The sequence below is a fragment of the Danio rerio genome, chromosome 20 (genome assembly GCF_052040795.2).
Source record: "Danio rerio strain M-AB ecotype USA chromosome 20, GRCz13ab, whole genome shotgun sequence".
Classification (NCBI taxonomy): domain Eukaryota; kingdom Metazoa; phylum Chordata; class Actinopteri; order Cypriniformes; family Danionidae; genus Danio; species Danio rerio.
The window spans coordinates 52,821,746-52,836,283 of record NC_141040.1 but is presented as its reverse complement, the minus strand read 5'-3'; the positions used below and the strand labels follow the sequence as shown (position 1 = coordinate 52,836,283).

Genomic DNA, 14,538 nt, shown 5'->3' with positions numbered 1-14,538 from the left:
GTCGCCAGCGAAAGAACAGACAGACAGAACTTGACCCATACGATAAGAGAGCATGCAGGCAAGAGCGCTAAACACTTTAGAGGATTTCTGAACAGCTCCATTAGCCTCAGCCTGATGGATCGACATCATCTCACACACATACCGCTCTAATGAGGTCTACCTGCGCTATTGTGTCCCATAAATGTGTCATTTGAATGCTAAATACATTTCATGCCGATCCGAGAATTAAGAAGCATGCGAGACAAAGACAGAATAGATGGAGAATGATCAGATCTAATATTCATGCATTATGCATGGAAAACTGCTGTAATTGAGTTATTTGGGCATCAATTTTTGAAGAATAGCGAATTTACAGCCATGTTAAATATATAACATAGAGTCTAATTTGAGTCAACAGCACTTTTGTTAGATTTACCCTGCATTATCAGTAATATACCTTATCATTATCAATAGCAGTATTGAACACTCCAAAAATGACATTTGAGGTTTGTTCAAAGTACTTATTTAAAATGAGCTGAAACCACACAATACTTTGTGAACTAAGTTGTCGCAAAAAACAAGCAAACTAAAGTGGATTGAAATACAAAACAATTAATTTAAAATTAGTTCCTTCATGTGGTCCCAAAACAAAATCGATTGCGAACCCAGAAGTTTTAAAAGTGACTGCTGGAAACAGTACTTCTATTAGAATTTACTTTAGATAATTAAAGTAAATGCTGTGAAATCAAAATTAACCATTTTATTTTGCTAGCTTACATTGTTATTCCTAAAGTAAATAATTATTTTGTGAAAATAATCCACTGAAAAAATTGTGTTTGTCAATTTACAACGAAAGTCTAATAATTTGTTTTTTGTGCATTCGGAGTTCTGGTCTAGTTGGCCTGGTCACATATTCAATATATGGACTTATCAAAGACAAAATCACACATGGACAGGACCTCAATCTTTTTTGATGCAATGTATATATAGCCCAAACATAAAAAATAATTCTAACAACTTTTTAGCTGATTGTCCGAGCATTATATTTCTATTTGAGGTGTCAGTGTCAGCATGGTTAAAAACACTGTAGGTATTTGTAGTACATACTATAGTGTTTTTCATGTGGGTGTCTGACAACTGAAAATAGATCTGGTAGCAGATGTCGCAGCCTGTTACCTCACACTTTTTTGTTAACATTTATTATTATTTATTTATAGGATATGCGTTTCCGCATTCTGATTGCAATGCCTAATTTTTAAATTGTTAAATTGACTATTATTCATTTATTTATTTTATTTTCGGCTTAGTCCCTTTATTAATCTGGGGTTACCACAACGGAAAGAACCGCCAACTTATCCAGCACGTTTTTACGCAGCAGATGCCATTTCAGCCACAACCCATCAATGGGAAGCATCCATTCACACACACACATACAATGTTCAATTTAGCCTACCCAATTTGCCTGTGCCACGTGTCTTTGGACTTTAGGAAACCGGACCACCCGGAGGAAACCCACGTGAATGCGGGGGGAACATGCAAACTCCACACAGAAATGCCAACTGACCCAGCAGAGGCTCGAACCAGCAACCTTCTTGCTGTGAGGCGACAGCACTACCTACTGCGCCACCTCGTCGCCCAAAATTGACTATAATTAAATAAAATATTCTTAAGAATGAAATATGATGCGTTCTTTGAAAGAGTGTGCTTGCATTGTGATGATATTATATTGTCATTCTGGCATTATACGAGTGGCATAAAATGGTCTGAAAAATGACAATGATATCGTTTGTCACAATATATTTTGATGCTATATTGTACAATAAAACACAGATATTATGACAGCCATTGGTCCAGTTTGTTAATTTGCTACAAGGTCATGATGTGCAAAAGAAAGCAACTTCCGGTTCATGCAGACTTAAAAAGGGATATTTCACATAATTTATATTTTTGCTGTTTACTGTTCATTTGTTCGCCCTCAGGCCATAGGCGAGTTTTGTTTCAGTAGATTATTAAAGATTTGTAGCTAAAATCATTGGTAACTGCCACTTTTAGAGTAAAAAAAAAAACACATGCATGCAAAACCAATTTAATACCTGGAATATTAATATTCCTATTGATTTACTGAGATCTTATGAAGCTAAAAATCATCTTTAATATTTTAAATTATTTTAAAAAGAGGAGCATTGGATTAGTTTATAAAGTTTGCAAGGTTTTGTGTACCAAAAAGTCCAATATTTTCAAATGTTTTACATCCTCATTGCATCTCTCTTTAAACTGCTGTGATTGGATGAATTCACCACGTCCTCAACTTACAAAATCAACCACGACAAAGATTGCAACAGCGTGTTTAGCATGGTACTTGCTTTTGCTTGTATAATGTTGTTTTAAAAGTACAGGTTTGGATAAATGGGAGTCATTAAGGAAACTGACTTCATATACTGTACAAATAATAATAATAATAATAATAATAATAATAATAATCTTGAGGCTTTACATTCAGTTGAATTAAATTATTATTTTTTGTTATGAAGATAGATCAATCAAACTTACAAAATGATATCAAGTTGAACTTAAAATTTGATGAAACCGGAATAAATCAAACAGCCAAAGTGACATTTGTTTTCATGATTGGCTCACATATTATAAATGGACTAAGTGGGTAACAAATGATATTTGAATAAAATAAAATAAAAAAAAAAATCATGACATTGTCAACATTTTTTCACATATCATTTGTTGGTGAATGATCACCAAATAAATAAAAAGGACAACTACTACGAGCAAAAAACAATTATGTTAAGGATAAAAATTTTGCAACATTTGAGAAATGCAAAAAAACCAAAAGCTTAATATTGATATTTTTATGTGTGGCTTCAGTTTCTGAATGTTCTCCGAATGCACATTCTGTGATAGACCAGCTATTTATTAAAACTGCAAACACTGGCCAAATCATCAGTGTAGGAGAGAATTATGACCATGAAGAGAAACAAGAGATTCGCCCACCTCTAGCAGCATTTACATGCACTTATCTTCCCCTCAAGAATACTTTGGTTATGATTGCGTTTATGTTCAAGGCAAAATAATGCCTCAACCCTTGAGATCAAACCAACAAGAAGAAATAAACCAACCATAATCAGCTAAATCTATTTAATAAATAACCACTCATGAAACCATTGCAGCAACCTTTACAGCACCTTGACAAAGCTAAAAATAAAACCTAAGTATCAATGCCTGCACACTTTTTGCAGCAGCCTTGGTTCCTCAAGCATTTTGGCATTTTATTTTTCCATATAGATTTTAAAAATCTTCTTTAAAATAATAAAGAATTCTCCTTCCTTTGCTATCCATTTCTACCTGAGGATGCCCATACCGAGACCTTTACAGATTGTTAAGCCTATCACAATGATCAATAAATGGACTTATCGCACAACACATGGCCAAGACCTCAATCATTTTTGGCAATGCATACAAAAACAAGCAATCTCTGCAACATTTTAGCTGATTGTGCACCATCTTTATCTCTATTGGAGGTGTCAGTATGGTTAAAAACACTATATTTACTATTGTTTACCTTTGCTAACATTTTTATTATAATTATTTATTTATTAGTTTAGGATATGTTTTCACATTCTGATTCCAGTGGCTAATTATTATTTTTTTAGTTACTAGAATTAAGTTAAATATTATTAAGAATAAAATGTGTGTTCTTTGGATGAGTGTACTTGCATTCTGACATTATATAATGAGTGAAATGAGAAAGTCTTTTAATAAAATGCCTGAAATAACAATAAAATCATTTATCACAATATATTTTTGGTGCAATTTATTATACAGGCCTAGAGATTGGATCTAATACCAATGAATGAACAGATGATGCCAACCGAGGACACAACAAACACTTAATACACTTTATTGAACATGTTCAGTTGTGGAAAGAGTCCTGAAACGTCATACTCAAGTAAAAGTACCATTACTTGCCTAAAAATGTAGTGCAGGTAGAGTGAAAGTATCTGTTGTAAATATTACTCAAATTCTGAGTAAAAAGTAGCCATTTCAAAAGTACTCAAGAGTAATAAGTAGTGAGTATTACACTTTTAAAAGCTGATGCGTTTACATGTAATTTGTGCATATGTGTGTAAACGTAACATTCTGTAGTGCATTGAGTTATTGCCCAGCAGGCACACAACATCATAAGACATTAACATTAGGTTAGATTGTCAAGCCAGCATCTAAGGACAACGTAATTTGTTTAATAACAACATCAAATGACGTTGATATTTGGTTGACTTTAGGTTGTGTTGGAAAGTGACCAAAATTCTGACATCATGTTGACGTCTTGTGCCTGCTGGATGTTTAAAGCCATTTCGATCATCATACAGTGAACATCTGTCATCTTCTCATCAGTGACATGCATCTTAAGAGTCTCTGGGTCAATGCATGTAAAGATTTTGTACACCATGTACACTTTTAATGCTTCCAAACAGTTTGCTGCAATTTTAAAGCGCACATGTTTTGAGGTAAGGTTGGGTATCATTTGGAGTTATTTCAATACTACATAACGGTGCTAAATCGATACCGGTGCCAAAACGGTGCCTGAACTGATCATTTTTAGCCACAAAATGACAAACAATATATATATATTTTAATCATTATAATTGAACAATATAATTATATATTTATAATAAGTTTAAAGTAAACATTAATTCATATATTATATACATTTCTTTAGATCAACCCTATTTTGAGGTAGTTCATTATGAGGCGATTTACCTTCTATGTGAGATTTGATTGGACAGGAATCACAGGACTGATTTTTCTAGTGGAGTAAAAGTACTGATTACTGCACTAAAAGTGTACTCAAGGGAAAGTAAAATTACATATTTTTAAAACTACTTACTAAAATACAATTCCTAAGGAAAAACTACTCAATTACAGTAATTTGAGTATTTGTAATTAGTTACATTACACCACTGAACAGGTTACATATAGACACCTTTTTAAAAGGACCCTATAGACCAGGGATATTCAATTAGTTTGTCATGGGGGAAGGTTCATGAAAAGCATCCCATCCTGGAGAGATACGACTTGCTACATGAGTGATGATACAACTGCATATAAGAGCGCATATGCTGTATATTTGCTCCTCAAGACACCCACGTTGACTTTTTCAACATTAAATTGTTAATATATTGCATTTTAAAACTACATAATATCAGTGCAATGTACAATTGACTTTTTTTTTATTTTTTTTTTACAAACATTCAAATGTTGTATTTCAGAGCACAACAACAGCAGCACATTGCTGAAGTAGGCTTCTTCTACACCATTCATATGTTATGTTTTGAACTGTATAACAATTAGGGATGCAACAATTATAGATTTTGGTTGTGTGATTATATAGTCTGAAGAGTCATGGTTTCACAGTTATCACGTCTAATGTAAATTCAAGCTTTAGGTTAGCTAGTATTTAAACTAACTGTTGTTATCATCTGCATCAATCCATACATGATCATTTTAATAATAATTTGACAACATTAAAATATCCTTTGCTTACATTGCACTGAAAGGCACACACAACCCTCTCTATGAGATGTTTTCTACTGCGTGTGCCTGGAAAGCCGCAAGCGTGTTGCTCTTGCATATTGTCATAATATTCTTACATTAGAAATAACAAACTTGCAAGTGGAAAAGACTTGATATGTGAACGGCCGCTGCTATAGTTAATCCGGTGTGCATGCGTATTAGCCTTGGTGTACAAGCTTGGAATTTTAAACTAGCTAACAGTTGGCAACTTGGCATAACTTTGTCTAATTGCAGGATTTTCCTTTTGTTCTGTGCAAGCGCAGTTAATAGTGAAATCAGCTAATCATTGCATCCCTATTTACGATATCAATGCATTGTACAAAAGGCCGTTTCTACAAACACATGCAAATGTTTTCAGCTGCCTGCGCCACTCGTTTATGGTGACTGCTCAGCCTTCAACTGCAGCTCATGCTATATTGAACAGACACACATCATTTTGTAACTATAGCGGACATTTTTCGACTGAACTAAATTTAATTGGATGTCACACTATTTGGAGGGCTGGAACAATTTGCCTCGGGGGCCGAGTTCGGTCCACGGGCCGCCAATTGAATAGCCCTGCTATATACTGTAATACTCAGGTAACTAGATTTATACTACCCACACAACTAACTTCTCTAATTTTGACTAAAACATAGTAATAATGTGCACCTTTTTGTAAAGCTGCTTTAGAATGATGATTATTGTAAAAAAACACTATACAAATGGGCTTGAATTGCACTTTTGAGTCAACAATTGTGAAAATTGAGTCATGAACCAAATCAACCAGATACAAAGAAAACAATATTACCAACTTTCATTCGTAAAAATGAAATAAATATATGAAAGTGAGGCAAAAAGAAAGTAGTACGAGATTGAATGCTTAATTGGCAAACCCAGGGTTTATTTACGAGATTATTTTGAATTTCGAGGTGGCCATTAGTGATGGGAAGACTCGGTTCTTTGAGTCTCGTTCATCAAGATGAATGAATCTTTGAGTCATTTCGTTCATTTGGTTCAATTTGCCAAATTATTATTAAAATGTTAGGAATTGCTTCCAAACACATCTACAACTAGACCAAAAGGTTGATTGCACGACAAATAAGTCATAAATAGAATATAAGAAGGAGAGAATAATAATTCAATGTTTACCTGCTCTTTTGTCTATGAAGGCATTTGTATCTCTTTGCTCAGCTCACCACTTCATGTCTTCAAATGTCAGGGGTTCATTCACATTACACTGACAGTCACATCTTATTCAATGCACAGTCTAAGCCGATAGGAGCCATGATCGTTCGTTCATCACATGACAGAATGATTCAAACCCGAAGACTTGGGAGATGAACGGTTCAATTCTTTTTCCTGCTCTAAACGCGTATGATTGGCCCGTGAGGAACGAATGACTCAGACCCGATAGAGGACTCGAGAGGTGAGCGGATCAATTTTTTTCCGGCTCTAAAAGCATATGATTGGCTTCTGCCAATGTGATGAAGACTTGAAATTAACGATACTACCTGCACAAATGTGCGCAAGCGCAGATGAACGAATCACTCCCTGAGAGGACTCGTAGTTCCCGAGTCATATTGAAGATTGGTTCAAAATGAACGAATCGTTCATGAACGACCCATCACTAGTCGCCATATCGATCAAATTTTGTGCCATCTACATCAAAAATCTGACTAAAGCACTAACTACACTCCAAAAAACACTTTGTTTTTTTGTTCAAATTACTTGTTTTATGTTCAATTCACTTAAATTTTTAATATACAATTAAGTGAACTTAATTGTTTTGTTTTGGAACAACATGAAGGAATTATGTGGAACACAGCACTCTTTACAGTGCATGTATTTAATTACATTTAATGTTAGCATTTTTAAATCAAATGATGTTTTACTATACAAGAATAATGCAAAATGTGTTGGGGGGTTTTCTGGAGAGGGGTCTGGATGCAGACCTGGTGCAGTGCAATCTGAGCTGCATCCAATGCTGCAAAGATTCATTTTATTGAATTATTTATAATGAAGACTATGCAATGTTATTTTACATTTGATTATTCCATTTCAAAAAAATCATAAAGTACTGTTTATTTTACTTTGATATTTGCTCAATTGTGTTTATTTATGACTTATTTTGTCTATGATATCTTAAATAAAATATATATTCATATTTCAGCCCCCAACAAAATTAGCCCAACAAATCTCAATGAATGACTAAGTTATCTGGTGAAATTGTATTTATATCGCAATATAAATCACAGTGAAAAAAAGTATTGCAATGTCAAATATTTTCAATATCATGCAGTTCTAACTTGTAGTAATTTTGGTCTGTCCTAAACCCTTTTAACCATAATTTCTGCAAAAAATGATTTGGAAAATGATGGTGATGCAACTTTTTGTAGTGCAAATTTTTAACAAATGTTGAGTTTACAGCACATATTTATGAAGCTAAATTATTCCTAAATTAATCATTCCTATATGAACTCAAAGAGATAGTTAACCTTAAATTTAATATTTACGCACTATTCAGTCTCCCTCAAGAGGTTATAAACTTTGAGAATAAGACTTGATCACCCAAGTCAGTTTAAGTGAATAAAATCTTTCCAAATAGAAAGATTTAAAACCATCTGGTGAAAATATATTCATTTCATAATATACACAACAGCAAAACAAAATATTGCAGGGTCAGATTTTTCCAATATCATGCAGCCCTAGTTATAGTTTTCCAGCATTCTTCAAAATATAGTCTTTTGTGTTTAACACAAAATAGAAACTCAAAGATGTTCCAGTGAATCCAGTAATGGGTGAGTAAATGATGACACAACTTTATCCCTTTAACTCTGATTTTGATTAAACAAATAAAGTTGAATTTAACTGAATTATAACACTACAATTAAGATATAATCTAAAAAACAGCTTCAGCACGCACACCTAAAGAGCACCAAGTTCTTATAAATTGATTTTTCCAACACATCTAACCGGTAAAATGGAGAAAAAAAACATGAGCAACAATGAATGAGAAATGCTAAGCACACAAGGTCAACAGATTTGCTCTGGTTGAGGAGTTAAGAATACTTCGGATGTGACCTCTGTAACTGAAGGTCAGCAGGTAGAGACACAAGACACCGAGACGACTGAAGGACAGACATTATTACAGCAGCAGAGCTCAGCTGGATGAGTTCAGTGCGATCTAATCCTTTCAATAGCGCAAAACCACATAATGGTTATAGCAAAGCAATGAGGACAAACTTCCTTTAAATGTTTACACTGCAATGACAGCCGTTAAGTGTATGATCCACATCTATTTCCACTTTAAAGACAGAGCTTGACTCGACTAGAACAGAATCTCATTACAGTGAATAAAAACTATATCTTCCTAAATCCTTGAATAAAAATGTAAAGGCCTTCATGCTTTAAGAATATGCAGCACATTAAGGCAGACTTCAGTTAAATCATATTCATAAATTTGATAAGCAAATTACATTTATGACAAACAAGTTTAGTTTAAAACTTTATTAATCCCTTGGGGGGGGGGGGACTCATTCTGACATGGTGATGCTTCACATATTACAAGAATAACACACTTACCACAATAAACAAGTCTTAACATCAAGTACACACAAAAATAAAATAAAATAAAAAATTCAATAACAATTATTAATATTAACAATAATAATAATACATCGACTAACTACATTTATTACAATAAAATAATTGTAAAAGGTCTTAAGAATGACTTTCTCTACATTAAAAGGAGTTGAGTTTCCGCAATAAAAATTTGTTGAGCCTTATTAATAAATGTATGTGTGTTTTGATCAAATTTAAACCTGTTGTCAAAAATTGGTCCTAGGTATCTATATTCCTCCACAAGTTTGTATTTGAATTTCACATATTCATATATGCATATATTCATATATGCAGTGTTGGGGAAAGTTACTTGTAAAAGTAATTGCATTACAATATTGAGTTCCTCCCCTAAAAGTATCTAATTGCTTACTTTTTTATGGAAAGTAAAGTGTTATATTACTTTTGGGTTACTTTGTTACTTTTCCTTACCTGCCTGAGGTTTGATCGCTTTCAGAACTTGCAGGTGTTTTTTCCTTTTTTATGGAGAAGGTGCATTTAACCACCTTCATTTTTTTAGATTTAAACCTAAAAACATTTTAATAACAAAATGAACAGTAAGACAATAAAAAAAAAATCTCAATTCAAAATAAATCTTTGAACTTTGAAAAAATTGCTTCAAATGGCCTTAACAAATGTGTAAATAGTTTCTCAAAAGAGAAAAAAAAATCTTTGCTTCTACTGTAACATCAGACAGTGGCTGAATCTCCTAAAAGCAAAACCAATTTTTTGAGTTTAGTCGAATTCATTGGTGGGGTGCTGGTGTAGTGCTTTGCATCCAGTTTTGTTTGGTTTTATTTTTGATGTTGTGTTTTTCTTGCACAATCTACACTTGACAACATTCTACTTCTTTGCTTTGATGTTAAAAATAACAAGAATCCATTGCAAAAATGTAACTCTCCAGTCTGCCATAGTTTCCGTTTCTGACTTTCTGTAGAGATGATGACAGGCGTAGTGGTGATTCGCGAATGAATCGTTTGTTTTTACAGGATCGAACCAGTTCATTAAATTGAGTTGTCTGTTAAAGAGAACGAAGACACACACACACACACAAAATATATACAACTATACCAAACCCTAAATGAAACTAAGTTTTATGAGTGAATAACTGAATCATTTACTGAAAATGAGAATAAAAATAAATATGGGTCATACAAATCATATTAGAGATCTACATTTAGCTTTATCAGCAACACTAGCAGTAAATTAATTTATCACAGAACTGAATATTTTACTATTAATTTTTTTTCAGCTGATATTTTCTTTATTTTATTTTTTATAAAGTTACAGGTTTACAGTACTGTTTGTTAAAACCAAAAGTGTCTTGCAGTACTGTTTTTGTAATAAATAGAAAGAAAAGTGGTCCGATCCTTGACTGAAAAAAATATTTTGTGATCTGAACCGGGAGATTTGTGATCCGTTACACCACTGATAATTTGCACACATTGCCACTGCCATCAGATTTCTATGGGAAATTCCATAAGATTTTAACAACTGTTCTGTCAAAGACACTTTATTTAAATATATTTTATATATTTAATAATATATTAGGTAGTTTTATACAATTTAACATGGTTTAAATATTTTCTGTCTAACATTTTACACAAAAATACACCCAGTTTTGTATGTGTCCCAAATTCTGCTCAAGCCTTTATAACTAAAACTATGTTTTAGTTCAGCTTTAAAGCTAAAATGAGCTGAAGTATTGATGCACAGAAAAAAAGGCCTCTGAAAATGTTTGACTCCCTCTTGTGCTGGAGGCTAACGGGAAAATGTGTTTATTATTAAAATCGTGTACAGCGGATCCTCACCCTTGGCATCTCTATGCTAATGTGCAGGTAAGAGCCCTTGTGCTTTTGTGTTACTGGGCACAACAGGCCGCCTGCCAATGTGGTGTCTTGCTTTTAACTGAGTGCTTTCAATTCTCATCAATTTAGCCCAATTAAAGCGCTCAGCCTGCACGAAGAGCATTTTAGAGCCACGTTACAAACCCACTCTTTTCAATTAAGCTAAAAGATAAAGATCCAGGTTTCACTGATGCATTGAAATGCACCGTTTCTGCGCCTACTTTCTGTTCAATACCATACAGCGAGGTCGGCACACTAAAAAATAAATCAGAATTCAATGCTTTAGCCTTAACTATGAAAGCTACAAAGCGGCACTACTGTACACTTGAAAATCATGACTACATTATGCACCACTGGCTAAAAACAATAAACATACTTATAACTTAATAATCAGTTTTGGGAACTCTACAGAAAGTTTTAAAACAGCACATCTGCATGCTAACTAGGCCGCACAATATATCAATTCAGCATCGATATCGCAACCTGTGTGTCCACAATAGTCACACCGCAGGATATGCAATTTGCATGAGGACTCATTGCAACTATTAAGCATAACAGATTGTAACTTTATCATTTGCATGTGCTTTAAAGGCATTTTTAAAAAAATTTATAAAGCAATCGGACACAATCATGTAAAGCATTTGTACAGTAACATTAAGGAAGATAAATTTTACTGATCTATTAATCGTATTCTGTCTGAAATCTGAATACGTTTTGACTCTTTAGAAAATTATAAATAACATTTTGTTTTACTTTTTTCTTTGCTCTTTTGTAATTATTCTTGAAATTATTTTTTTTATACATGCACAAAATCAACTCAATTGATCTAAGTTGATGTTTTCACATTGATTTGTTTTCACAAATAGTTATTCAAACCATCTGGTGAAACTGTATTCATATCACAATATATAAAATCGCAGCAAAACACAATATTGGGGGTTGAGTGGTTTGAAAGACCCACCCCCCACAAAGTCTAGAATTTGACCCCAACATGAGCTAATTTATCCCATTTTTGACTGCTCATGCTGTGATTAAATTCCTTTTTTTATTATTTAGGTGGCCAAATTGTGAATGAGGAAAGTTGAATGAGATGGCCACTTTGCTATTTGACTATAGGTTTCAGTTTTTATTTTAAAAAATTTTTTTAATGATGGCTCATGAATTTGTAATTAAAATAAGATTGTTTTTCAAATTTCTTTATTCTTTAAGATAATTTTATAAAACTGGGTTAATTTACAGTTTAAATCTAAATTTGTGAATAAATACTTTGTAGTAAAATAGTATGGTGTGCACTGACAAAATTGCAGCAAATATATTATCGTGCATCAAAAAATGCGCTGTGATCACTAGCTGACAAATTGATAATGATTATTAAAAATGATAAATGACGATTAAAATGTCATTAAAATGCAGAATTGAATTAGGCTAATAACTGCAAAAAAAGGTCCACTTTTTCAGGAAAAAAAAAGAACCTTCCCTTTCAATAGTCTGGCTATGGGTCTGTTAAAACAAAAAAGCCGTTTATGGCCGCTGGTATTTTGCCTACCTGTTGTTCTTTGCTAAACCAGTAGGCTACACTGTTGGTTCCAATAAGGTTCTAGTAAACAGGATTAGATAATCCTGAAACTTGGTATTTGGATAACAGTGATCCTACCCAATTTTCATTTAAAAACATGTCATACCACAAGTAAACTAGATTAGTTAATCCTGGGTTGGCATGGGACGATAACTTTTTTTAAGGTTTACTGGGGTTTGGATAAGTCAATGTTTAAAACAACGCCAAAATGTTCTGTAATACCATTCCTAAGGTGTGTGTGTGTGTGTGTGTGTGTGTGTGTGTGTGTAGGATTTTTTTTTTTATTATTTACATTTTTTGAGGACAACATTATCTACAGCAGAAAAAATATCCAAAGATACCATTTTAAATTGCAAAGAAATCTGAGTTTTTGAAAATCAATGAAGATAGCAGAAGTCCGTGCTTGGTTAGAATTATTTAGCCTGACAAGTTTACGGTTACAAAATATTATAAATCTTTCAATAAATATAAAATATATTGTTTTCAAAGGGGAAAAAGTTTTTGTTATTTACCTAGACATTTAAAAAGAAAATACTTTAGAACAATACCGTGATACTATGAAACTTCATGATATTTCATCCAAGGTTATTATACCGTCAGAATCTTATACTGGCCCATGCCTAATCCTGGGTAGCAAAACATAGGATTTCCAATTCTGGACGAATTGATCCAGAATAAATTTGAGAAACTGAGCCCTGATGACTCATCCTGCACCTCACATATTTTGTCCAATGAAGTGGTCTCTAGCTGACCAGTGGCAAATCACATTTCAAGAGTGGAAAATTTGATCAAACAGATTTTTAAAAGGAAATATTCTGCTCTCATCAACTGAATTCAACTTATTGCAAAATTACTTATAAATTAGTTATGAAAGTTACATTTTGAAAGGTTTGTAAAAAGACTCAGCACTGTCTTGAACATCAAAAACTTAACAGAAAAATACTGTAATATACAGATATTCTAACACATAAAGCTACTACAGTACACTATAATTATGTTGTACAACAATTTAACACAAAGCTGAGAAGACAAGTACGTTAGGTTAACTTACGTTTCAGGCAAGAAGCATCAAACCGCATTCGGTTCCAGTCGGTTCATTTCTTCACAGTAAAATGTGTTTCTCACTTCAAATGGCAAGAGAAAACACTAAAACCCTGCTCCAATCCTCAGGTAAAACATTTCCGTCTTCGTTCGCGAAATAAAACGACCTTCAATCCGTCATAGAACAGCATTATCCCCAAACATTTTAGGACGCCATTGACACGATGACGATACGCAACTTTCCCGCTCTTGGAACGGCAGCCAATCAAATTGAATTAAACAGTCCACGCGCTAAAATGCTTGTTTTTGATTTGTCGATCGATAACAACGTATTTTATCACGTAAATGTTTTATTAGCATTATTTTGTTGTTGTTGTTGTTGTTGCTTTCGTAAATAGAAAATCTAAATACAGCAAAATGAAAGTCATTCACCTCTATAAATTATGTATCAGATGTGTAAGACTCAACACAAAAGTGCTATATTATGTCCAGAAAAAGAAGACAAAGAGTGTAAAGTTACAAAAATCATCCAAACTTAAATAAAAAACAATGTAAAACCGATATCGGAAATAGCAAGTTATATAACAGAAATAAATTAAACATTTTTAAGTTTTCATTTTAGCCAGGGCATCCGAAAAAGGCTTTTAGTTCTTTTATAAAGACAAGTAGTGGAGGGTTTTTGAAATATCTGCATTTATGAATAAAATATTTGGCTAATACAATGATAACATTTATCAAATCGTGCAAAAAAGAGCAATCTTTAGTAAATCCATAAAGTACATCTTGTAATGTGAAAGTCAAACCTTCAGCAACCACTTTTTTATTATTATCCCAAAACAAACGAGCAAAACTGCAAGTAAAATAATATGTTCTGTGTCCTTAATTAAGTGTTTGCATAAATCGTCGCCTTAG

General features: G+C 33.1%; 1 long non-coding RNA gene across 50 annotated transcripts in view; it reads right to left on the bottom strand.

Annotated features, from left to right (window-relative positions):
• Positions 1 to 13,877, bottom strand: part of LOC137488701 (uncharacterized) — a 154,117-nt gene extending 140,240 nt beyond the window's left edge. For all 50 annotated transcript variants that reach the window (XR_015519047.1, XR_015519012.1, XR_015519009.1 and 47 more), the window contains exon 1: positions 13,637 to 13,877. This is a non-coding gene — a long non-coding RNA (uncharacterized LOC137488701). The remainder of the gene's footprint in view (positions 1 to 13,636) is intronic.
• Positions 13,878 to 14,538: the final 661 nt, after the last annotated feature.